Here is a 12,659-nt window from a genome sequence, read left to right as displayed (position 1 = left end):
CGTTTTTGTGGGCAGAAGGGTATCCTAGCTGTACTGCAGCTAAGGGAGATTATTCTATATTTGCGAGACTCATATAGAATACTATGGAAAGCAGCTTCTCCCCTCTTTAGCAATAGGGATCCAGGCTACTAAGCGGTCCATCTCTCAGCGAGACTAAGGGTAACCGTAACATTTGGCGGCAGCGGCGGGATTTTCCTGGATTTCCTAGGAGAGGTACAGAACGGATGGAGAGCGCTTACGAAAAATTGAAGCGTACAACCCTAAAGGATTTACTTGAAAGCAGAGGGGGGTACGCCAGCAACCGGCCGAGGAGAGAGCTGATCGCAGAATTGACCGAACTGGATCAGAGCTTCACAATGGCGGAAACACCGACCACGATTAGTGACGAAAAAACCAGGATTGTTCGGGAAAGGCTCTCATTATACGGGCCGAACCCCTCCATGGAATTGGTACAGCAGTTGATGGCGGAGGCGGACGAGGATATACGAGAGACTCGAGCCCACGAACTCAACCTAGCGAACGCACACCGCAATGCTGAAGCCCCGCAGGTAATCATCCCTGTCGAAAATGCTGGGAGGACCAAGATACCCTATGCGGCATTTCGACCCTTCCTAGAGAGCGAGACAGGGATTGATGAATATTTGGCGGACTTCGAAAGGCAATGTGCCCTGCACCAGATTCCCAACAGAGAGTGGCCCACGATATTGTCTGGGAAACTATCCGGGCGAGCCCTGGAAGCCTTTCGTACTCTGGGTGCTGAGGAAGTGACACAGTATGAGCTAGTTAAGGAGACACTGTTGCGACGGTACGCTGTAACTCCGGACACGTATCGCCGACAGTTTCGGGGCACGGAAAAGAAGCCTAACGATACCCATATGGAATGGGCGCACCGAATGCGGAGAGCGGCAAATCACTGGCTGAGCGGAAGTAAAGCGGTGACTGGGGAGGAAATTTTACAATTGTTTCTCTTAGAACATTTTTATAATGGCATGGAACAGCAAGGGAAGGAATGGCTGCGAGACAGGCGGCCTTCTACCTTAGAAGAAGCAGCCAAATTGGCCGATGAACATTATGACTCCCGTCTTCACGAACCCATGAACTACCGAGCTCCAGCACGGGTCGAACCCAGAGAGGTTTACCGTGCACCCCCTCGTGCTGAATTCCGAGCCCCGGTGCCCACAGGGCCCGTCCGACACTCAGGACCACCCAATAACAGCTCTGAGCGTCCCAGACCGACTTGCCACCGATGCAAGCAACCAGGGCATTTTATGGCTAGCTGCCCCCTTAATACGCACCAGACACCCAGGAATTACAATTACCCCTCTGGGTCCTATCGTCCGGCCCGGGCCCTCTGTGTTAACCAAGAGGCCCCTATGGAGGGATATGTGGGGCCGCTTCACGAGGCAGACCCTGTATATGCTGCCTCAGATAACCGCCAGCACCATCGGCAGAGGGTATGGCTCGAGGGGCGATCTACCGAGGGATTGCGAGACACAGGGGCTACTATCACGCTGGTACAGAGTCATTTGGTGCCAGAGCACAAGCGATCCGGACAGACTGTGGCCGTTAGAGTGGCGGGGGGGGATGTGTACAAAATTCCAACAGCTAAAGTGCATCTTGATTGGGGAGCGGGAAAGGGGGCTGTGAACGTGGGCCTAATGGATAATTTACCTGCCGAAGTACTACTGGGCAACGATTTGGGCCCCATGACTTCTGCCTATGCTCCAGTATGCAACAACGAGGCGGACCCAGTGACTACACGGGCCCAAGCCCGGACGGAGCGAGAGCTCTCACCAGTGCGGGAGACACAGGTAAGACCTACCCCGACCTTGCCTGACAGGTTAGGCCCCATACCCTGGGACACCCCAGATGCCTTCGAGGCAGAGTCTAAGACTGACCCGACCTTACAAAAGTACCGGGAACGAGCAGAGACTGGAGGGGGCGGGGCAGATAACGAAACATTCTTATGGGAAAAAGGGAAACTATACCGCTGGACAGAGAAAAGGGGACAGCGTAGGCGACAGCTGGTAGTGCCCCACAAATACCGTCAAGAAATCCTCAAAATAGGCCACGACATCCCCTTAGCAGGCCACCTAGCCGTTACCCGTACCCTACACCGCATTACTCACACGTTCTTTTGGCCAGGGGTGCACGCTGACGTTAGAACTTACTGTAACACCTGCGATGTGTGTCAACGAGTAGGAAGGCGAGGCGATCACCCTAAAGCCCAGCTAGTAAATATGCCCATTGTAGAGGAACCCTTCAGCCGGGTTGCTATTGACCTAGTGGGACCACTGGCTACCCCTAGTCCCTCCGGTAAGCGATACATTCTTACCGTAGTGGACTACGCTACCAGGTACCCAGAGGCTGTCGCCCTATCCAACATACAAGCGGATACGGTAGCGAATGCACTAGTACAGGTGTTCTCCCGGGTAGGATTTCCAAAAGAAATCCTATCCGACCGAGGCACCCAATTTACGGCTGAATTGACCCAACAACTCTGGCAGGTTTGCAAAATTAAGTCCCTCCTAAGCTCCCCATACCACCCCCAGACGAACGGGCTGTGTGAGAGGTTCAATGGGACCCTCAAGCAAATGCTCAAGACGTTCACTCAGGAATACCGAGACTGGGAACGCTTCCTGCCGCACCTCCTATTTGCTTATCGGGAGGTGCCCCAGGAAACGACAGGGTTCTCTCCCTTCGAGTTGCTCTACGGAAGAAAGGTACGGGGACCCCTAAACCTGATCCGGGAGCACTGGGAGGGAGAGATGGAGGCTGACGGTGTCCCCATTGTGCCATACGTGCTGGAACTCAGGGACCGAATGGAGCAATTAGCCAAATCCGTGCGGGCTAATCTCCAGTTGGCCCAGAGAAGACAGAAAGTATGGTACGATCGGGGGGCCCGAAAGAGAATCTTCACCATAGGACAAAAGGTGTTAGTACTTAAGCCGGTGAAGACAGACAAATTGCAGGCGTCCTGGCAGGGTCCCTACCAGATCGTAGAGAAAAGGGGAGACACCACTTATGTGATAGCTAGCTGCCACGACAACAATCTTAGAAAGACATTCCATGTAAACATGCTCAAGGAATATTTTGAGTGACCAGAGAACGTGACGGCCGTATGTTGTTCCCCTCAGGAAGACCCCGACAGTTTACCCATTCCAGACCTATTAGAAAAGAGCCTCCCCACAGGTATAGTGGCGCAGGTTCAGATAGGGGACCGACTTAGCCCCACTGAAAGGGAGCAGCTCAACCAACTCCTCCAGTCCAAACACCTCACCTTCTCCCCGAAGCCAGGGTACACTACTTTAACCACCCACCAGGTAGATACTCCGGGACAAGCTCCCTTGCGCCAGGCTCCGTACCGAATCCCCGAAGCAGTTAGGACAGGAATGAAGAAGGAGATCGATGAGATGCTCCAGCTCAGGGTAATTGAGCCCTCCGATAGTCCCTGGGCCTCCCCAGTTGTCTTGGTGCCCAAGAAAGATGGGACCACCCGGTTCTGCGTAGACTATCGGAGGCTCAATGAAAATACCGTGACGGACGCTTACCCTATGCCCAGGGTAGACGAGCTACTCGATCGTATAGCCAGGGGAAATTACCTGACCACTATTGACCTCTGCAAAGGTTACTGGCAGATTCCCCTGGCCCCGGAGGCTATCCCCAAGTCGGCATTCGTCACCCCATTCGGCTTATATCAGTTTAGGGTAATGCCGTTTGGGATGAAGAATGCCCCAGCTACATTCCAGCGCTTGGTGGATAGGCTCCTGGATGGCTTCCAGAGTTTTGCTTGCGCCTACCTGGACGACATAGCGATCCACAGTGAGTCCTGGGAGGACCACTTAGCTCATGTGGGAATGGTTCTGGATCAGATCCGGGCTGCTGGCCTGACTCTGAAGCCAGAAAAATGCCACTTTGGGATGGCCGAGGTACAGTACCTGGGTCACCGGGTGGGGTGTGGAAAGCAGCGACCAGAGCCGGCCAAAATAGAAGCTGTCGCCAATTGGCCCAACCCCATCACTAAGACTCAGGTCCTAGCCTTCCTGGGCACGGCAGGGTACTATAGACGGTTCGTACCAGACTACAGCACACTTGCCAAACCCCTGACTGACTTGACCAAGAAGAACTTACCTCGACAGGTCCTGTGGTCTCCCCACTGTGAAACGGCTTTCCAGGCTCTCAAAAATGCTCTAATTAACGCTCCTGTCTTGGCGGCCCCAGCCCTTAACAAACGTTTTATCGTCCATACAGATGCTTCCATGTTCGGGCTGGGAGCTGTCCTCAGCCAAGTAGGCGAAGATGGAGGGGAGCATCCAGTTGCCTACATCAGCCGGAAGCTCCTGCCCCGCGAAGTCAGCTATGCAGCGGTCGAAAAGGAGTGTTTGGCTTTGGTGTGGGCATTAAAGAAATTGACTCCCTATTTATATGGTCAGGAGTTCACTCTGGTCACCGACCATAACCCGTTGGTGTGGCTGAACCGGGTCTCTGGAGATAACGGCAGGCTATTACGTTGGAGCTTATCGTTGCAAACCTTCAATTTCACCATTACTTACAGACCTGGGAAACAGAATGGCAACGCCGACGGGTTGTCCAGACAAACCGACCTCAGCCCCGCATAACCAGCGGTCTGGACAGCCTTAGTCTGCCCCGAAAAGGGGTCAGACCGTGTCTGCCAGAGTGTTCCACAGAAAGGGAGCAATGTTACAGAAGCATTAGTTATTCTGTTGTGAAGAGCTTATTTCCCAGCAGCAATGCCTGAACCAGCAAGCCAGCGCCTAAGAAGGGCTCCAAGAAAACTGTAACAAGTTTCATTTCATAAAGAGTTAACTCTTTTTTTTCAGCTTTTAGAAACTATTGTCTAATCACCTCTGGAGCCAGACTGCTAATTGATAAGATGAACTTGTAAACTTGTTATCTTAAGTACTGTAATCCTATTGTGGCCTGTCAAAGGACAGTGCTCTCTATCTAAATGTGTGATGGGGGATTTTGTGCTTCCCCCCCTCTCCCCCTGGGAGTGCCCTGTGTGCATGTAACCTTAATAAAAAGCAGGCTGGGCATCCCAGTCCGGAGTTCTTGTTTGACCCTCAATCGCAGCGTTGACTCGTTTTTGTGGGCAGAAGGGTATCCTAGCTGTACTGCAGCTAAGGGAGATTATTCTATATTTGCGAGACTCATATAGAATACTATGGAAAGCAGCTTCTCCCCTCTTTAGCAATAGGGATCCAGGCTACTAAGCGGTCCATCTCTCAGCGAGACTAAGGGTAACCGTAACAGTTGCCATGGTGATTTTGGCTATTTCCTCATTAGGCAAAAAATACTGTAAAAAAAGTGGTAGATTTTAAAGGAGGTTATGTTATAAAGGTCACCACAGTGGATGGTGCAAAGTGTGCTACCTTAGTAGTTAAAGTTCCATGATAGTATGAAGGATGGGGCTTTTGTCTATAGGACACAATGTCAAATTTACGCCCAAAACGCATAAGGAAGGTTCTTTCCTGCTATGCAAAGCTGGATTTAGTGTTTTTACAATGGAGGGTGCTCTGCGAGTTTAGTCATTCTTGTAAAATAAAGATTGGATATTTTACACAACCCTGGATCGTTTTGTTCTTTGTAGTCCCCTGGAGGGTGTGTTACTTGCTTGAGTTTCCCTGCTGGGATGGCAGCAGATCCAGGTGCACATGGAACGTACTCATGGCGGCCACATCATCGGTGTCTTCGCTGAAGAACGCAGATGGGATCTTGGAAGTAGAGGTCATAGTGCTATGGTATTGGGAATCTGTGGGTCAGATATTCCACTTACAGGTTATGTAGGGTAGATGCTCATAGATACATGAGCAAACCAATCATGAGCCAGATTACGATTAGCACGCTAACAGTTATGCACAAGCAAAATCTAGTTTAACGTTACTGTTTGCACGTGTACTACAAGTTGGAATTAAATGGGAACGCATGAAGGCAATAGCGATTTATAATAAAATGAATATCTGATCCTCAGAGCTCAGATTAACTGTTTTAAGAAACAAAAAAGTATTACAAAACACATCAAAAATACATTACAAAGTACAGTTACACTCATAACACTAACTAATAAAAATTATTTTAAAAAAATGCACAAAAAGTTATAAGGGCTCAAAGATATGAGGCGTTAGGAAAAAAAAAGGCTGCAAAGGCTTTAACATAGAGATACATACACATGCCTGTATATATATTTTGTGTGTACATACAGTTGCAAGAAAAAGTATGTGAACCATTTGGAATGATATGGATTTCTGCACAAATTGGTCATAAAATGTGATCTAATCCTCATCTAAGTCACAACAATAGACAATCACAGTCTGCTTAAACTAATAACACACAAAGAATGAAATGTTGCCATGTTTTTATTGAACACACCATGTAAACATTCACAGTGCAGGTGGAAAAAGTATGTGAACCCCTAGACTAATGACATCTCCAAGAGCTAATTGGAGTGAGATGTCAGCCAACTGGAGTCCAATCAATGAGATGAGATTGGAGGTGTTGGTTACAGCTGCCCTGCCCTATAAAAAAAACACACACCAGTTCTGGATTTGCTTTTCACAAGAAGCATTGCCTGATGTGAATGATAATAAAATTATCTCCAAAAGCCTTGCTGTTCATCAGTTCACAGTAAGACAAATTGTCTATAAATGGAGAAAGTTCAGCACTGCTGCTACTCTCCCTAGAAGTGGCCGTCCTGTAAAGATGATTGCAAGAGCACAGTGCAGACTGCTCAATGAGGTGAAGAAGAATCCTAAAGTGTCAGCTAAAGACTTACAAAAGTCACTGGCAAATGCTAACATCCCTGTTAGCGAATCTACAATACTTAAAACACCAAACAAGAATGTATTTCATGGGAGGATACCACAGAGGAAGCCACTGCTGTCCAAACAAAACATTGCTGCACGTTTAAAGTTTGCACAAGAGCACCTGGATGTTCCACAGCAGTACTGGAAAAATATTCTGTGGACAGATCAAACCAAAGTTGAGTTGTTTGGAAGAAACACACAACACTATGTGTGGCGAAAAAGAGGCACAGCACACCAACATCAAAACCTCATGCAAACTGTGTAGTATGGTGGAGTGGGCATCATGGTTTGGGGCTGCTTTGCTGCGTCAGGGCCTGGACGGATTGCTATCATTGAAGGAAAAATGAATTCCCAAGTTTATCAAGACATTTTGCAGGAGAACTTAAGGCCATCTGTCTACCAGCTGAAGCTCAACAGAAGGTGGGTGTTGCAACAGGACAATGACCCAAAGCATAGAAGTAAATAAACAACAGAATGGCTTAAACATGAAGAAAATACGACTTCTGAAGTGGCCCAGTCAGAGTCCTGACCTCAACCCAATTGAGATGCTGTTGTATGACCTCAAGAAAGTGATTCACACCAGACATCCCCAGAATATTGCTGAACTGAAACAGTTCTGTAAAGAGGAATGGTCAAGAATTACTCCTGACAGTTGTGCACGTCTGATCTGCAACTATAGGAAACGTTTGGTTGAAGTTATTGCTGCCAAAGGAGGTTCAACCAGTTATTAAATCTAAGGGTTCACATACTTTTTCCACCTGCACTGTGAATGTTTACATGGTGTGTTCAATAAAAACATGGCAACATTTCATTCTCTGTGTGTTATTAGTTTAAGCATACTGTTATTGTCTATTGTTGTGACTTAGATGATGATCAGATCACATTTTATGACCAATTTGTGCAGAAATCCATATCATTCCAAAGGGTTCACATACTTTTTCTTGCAACTGTATGTATTTATATCTTTATATTTACGTTTTTACAGACATATATACAGACATAAATACATATGTATACATATATTTACATATATAGAAGTGCATTGGATCCCTTTGCAGTTAAGTTGATTAAAACAGGTAAAATCATATTTATGCAAAATTCATATTTATTAAAGTTGTATAGTGTGTATTTACTGTAAATATTTCACATTCCGATGTTCTGCACATAACATAATGTGTTCTATGTATTTTTAAAAAGATATATATATATAATATATATATATATACACAGTATCCCACAAAAGTGAGGGGATCATGCTCTGCTTTAGTTTGTCACAGTACATGTTGGTATTCATGGTTCCCTCAATAAACTTTAGCTCCCCAGTGCCGGCAGCACTCATGCAGGCCCAGACCATGACACTCCCACCACCATGCTTGACTGTGGGCAAGATACACTGGTCTTTGTACCCCTCACCTAGTTGCCACCACACACGCTTGACACCATCTGAACCAAATAAGTTTATCTTGGTCTCATCAGACCACAGGACATGGTTCCAATAATTCATGTCCTTAGTCTAGTCTGCTTGTCTTCAGCAAACTCTTTGCAGGATTTCTTGTGCATCATCTTTAGAAGAGACTTCCTTCTGGGACGACAGCCATGCAGACCAATTTGATGCAGTGTGCAGCGTACAGTCTGAGCATTGACAGACTGACCCCCCCATCCCTTCAACCTCTGCAGCAATGCTCACAGCACTCATACGTCTATTTCCCAAAGACAACCTTTGGATATGATGCTGAGCACGTGCACTCGACTTCTTTGGTTGACCATGGCAAGGCCTGTTCTGAGTAGAACCTGTCCTGTGAAACCGCTGTATGTTCTTACCCACCGTGCTGCCGCTCAGTTTCAGGGTCTTGTCAATCTTTTTATAGCCTAGGCCATCTTTATGTAGAGCAAAAAAAAAAAAATTTCAGATCCTCAGAGAGTTCTTTGGCATGAGGTGCCATTTTGAACTTCCAGTGACCAGTATGAGAGAGTGTGTGAGCAATAACACCTAATTTAACACACCTGCTCCACATTCACAACTGAGACCTTGTAACACTAATGAGCCACATGACACCTGGAAGGGGAAATGGCTAATTGGGCCCGATTTGGACATTTCCACTTAGGGGTGTACTCACTTTTGTTGCCAACAGTTTAGACATTAATGGCTGTGAGTTATTTTGAGGGGACAGCAAATTTACACTGTTATACTCTTGAAGGAGTCATTTCTTCAGTGTTGTCACATGAAAAGATATAAAAAAAAATATTACATAAATGTGAGGGGTGTACTCACTTTTGTGTGATACTGTGTATATATATATATATATATATATATATATATATATATATATATATATATATATATATATCTAAATATATATATATATATATATATATATATATATATATATTTAGATATAGATATATACTGTACCAAAATACCATCATCTATATGTAGAAATATGTATTTCAGAATAAATAGAACATATTCTGCTATGTGAAGAACACTGAAATGTGAAATATTAATATTTTTATGAAAGAATAGGGGAGATTGTGGGAGGCACTCAAAAGAGCAGTCTGCTAATATTTATCTAAATAAAGTATGTCCTTTTAGGTATAAAAATATGTTAATATAGTAATGTATAATCACACAAAAAAAAAATTCCACAAAAAATTTTCTTTTTCAAAAATTTCCTCTTAAAGCATATGTGCCTAAATATCCTCAGACGAAAATTCCTTTAAAAAGTCACTTTTGAATATTAATTACAACATTAAAAAACCTCACAAAAGTTGAAAGCACTGTTTCACAAAAGTTGAAAGCAGTTGAAGTGCACTGTGCATTCATTCATTGCAACACCTTTTTGGTATCATTATCTGTTGTTCACATGGAGTATAGGATTTCAATTTGAACTCATTTGAATATTTTATATATGTCTGCATATTGAGGTCATTTGTATCAATTGAGTTATTTATATGAATTGAGCGTATATGTATCAACTGAATGAATTGGTTTTAATTTGTATCTACGGACTATATGTATTTATAAAGATTAAGATTAAGTTGGAATTTGAGACACCGGTGTCCTAGAATAATAGGAATTAATTGTGTGAATTTTATATTGTTTAATAAATTCATTGATATGCTTTCAACTTTTGTGAGGTTTTTTAATGTTGTAATTAATATTCGAAAGTGACTTTTAAAGGAATTTTCGTCTGAGGATATTTAGGCACATATGCTTTAAGAGGAAATTTTTGAAAAAGAAATTTTTTTGTGGAATTTTTTTTTTTTGTGATTATACTTTACTATATTAACATATTTTTATACCTAAAAGGACATACTTTATTTAGATAAATATTAGCAGACTGCTCTTTTGAGCGCCTCCCACAATCTCCCCTATTCTTTCGTTTTATACTAGTTACATCTCCTGGAGAGAAGTGTACTAGTGGGTGTGCCGAGTGCTGCTGAAACCAGGTTCCTAGACAAACTCTTTTGATTAATATTTTTATGTCAGGTTAGCGTACTTGAGAATATGTGATCGGATTTGCTTCATTGACTACTATGAGGGAATATGTTAACATGATTGCGATATTTGAAGTTTGGCTTTTGCGCGCATCGAATTAGCGCACTAGCAAAAACATCTTAATTTCAACTTGTAATGCAAGTGCTAACCAACTCACGCAAAAAGCTTACTTCTAGTGGAATTAGTACTTGAGCGTGAGCATTAAATACCGCTCATCTTGTAATCTGGCACCAAATAGGTACACATGTATATAGATTGTGTTAAAAAATCCTCAATAACAATAAACAATTACTTATATTGCCAAAATAACTTTTATTTGCCATGATAAAGGTGCAGTGGTTATACAAAATAGTATTAAAACACCATAGTTGTCTAAGATAGGCATGGTTTGAACACATTATTTACTAACCTCTGTTTTCTAAGTGTATTTGCAGGAAGCTAAAGATGCCTGTGTCATGATTAATGTACGTTATTCTTGGGGTATATCCCCATTTACATTGTTTCAAGTGAATTCCTCACTAATCCCCTGTATATTCATTATGTTTTATTTGTCTAAAAATACGTTTTACTTCTATGCAAATTATCTACATTTGGGATTTGGATTCATATCACCCATTTAACAGATATTGCGTTACCACAGCTTAAAACGTAATTATACTAATTTAACAAAAATATTCCTCCTTATTTAACGTATAAGTTTCAAGGTTTTGTTTAGTTATTTTACAATGCCAATTCAACAAGAAGCTAAGACATATTAGGGCATCAAACTCCACAAATAACCCTTAAAGGGACAGTAAAGTCATAATTAGACATTCATGGTTTAGACAGAGCATACAACTTTCCAATTTACTTAAATTATTTAATTTGCTTCCTTCTCTTGTTATCCTTTGCTGAAAGGTTTATCTAGGTAAGCTCAGGAGCAGCAAAGAACCTATGTTGTAGCTGCTGATTGGTGACTGCATATCTATACCGATTGTCATTGGCTCAACCAGGTGTTCAGTTAGAAACCAGCAGTGCATTGCTGCTCCTTCAACAAATGATACCAAGAGAATGAAGCAAATTTGATAATAGAAGTAAACTGGAAAGTTGTTTAAAATTGTATGTTCTACCTAAATGGTGATATAATTTGTTTGGGTTTCATGTCCCATTAAGGATATCATGTTTGTCAAAACCCAGAATGACACAAGTAGAGGCCCTAAATAATTCTGAGAGGTCTTTTCTAAAATTTTAGCTGCAGAACATACATCAAACAATTGAATTTGGGGGGGCGGAGCCAACTACCAAAGGAGCCAGACGTGTACGTGCAGAGCTCCTGGCTCTTATATGTAATATTTAATGTTTTTTAGCGTCTAAAATAAATCTTGAAACTCTAAAAAGGGACACTTCCATTCATAGCATTACCAGAGTCACTCAGTACTATTGGATGGACATTTTTTGGCTCTGGGAGTGCTCCAGAAATTCCGTTCAGATGAGGGCCTTGGATAACTGGAGGCTGGCTGTGACGCAACTCATACAAGATCATTTTACCAGCCTAGAGCTGGTCCTACATGAATGTTATGTAATATTATGGGCAAACCTGCTTGGTCAGCGGACTGTCGTGTCGCCCTTTCTAATTCTAACTGTACTGATGCGCTGGCCTCTGAGACCCCGCATAGCTATCTTGATGCCCTAAAACAAAGGGGAGCCCCACCTATTATGATAGAGACAATATGATGTTGGATCTGGGGGCTCTCCTCCCACGATTCCTGTCTCTGGACCGGCTACTGAACTGCAGTGTTACCTAAGAAATCCAGCCTTGATTCCATCCCTACCTTGGAACGCAATGGATGTAGCCTTCCGTAGAGACCCGACCAGCTTCCTCAGCAGCCGACCAGGTAGCTAGATGGGACATACTCCGGAAAGCTTGCCCTGCACAGTTCTCCCAAGCACAAGAAGAAATATGGCCACAAGCGACATGCCTCAAACTGATTGCTCAGCAGCCATGGCCCTTCCACTGCTCAGACCAAAGATCTTACATGCTGCCAATAGTTGGTGTGGGTAATGGGACGGAAAATTTTACAGGCAGACTTGGGAGAGAGCGTTATCACTGAAGCCATTTGCACTGTTTCGTTTATAGGTTAAGTACACCAAGACTTTTTTCTTTTAGTCAGTTTTGTGTTAGAAGTTACTTATTTACTCTAAGATGCCATACTACCTATGTACCCATCATTGAACTTTGGTAAGACAAGGCATTGGCTTAAGCTTTATTGGGACTTTGTCATTCTTGATACTCGAGTGGCAAACTTGATGCTTATGTATTTTATGCAGTTATATAGTTTTAATTGTCTTAAATAATG

The sequence above is a fragment of the Bombina bombina genome, chromosome 5 (assembly GCF_027579735.1).
Source record: "Bombina bombina isolate aBomBom1 chromosome 5, aBomBom1.pri, whole genome shotgun sequence".
Lineage (NCBI taxonomy): Eukaryota > Metazoa > Chordata > Amphibia > Anura > Bombinatoridae > Bombina > Bombina bombina.
This window is presented reverse-complemented; position numbering follows the sequence as displayed.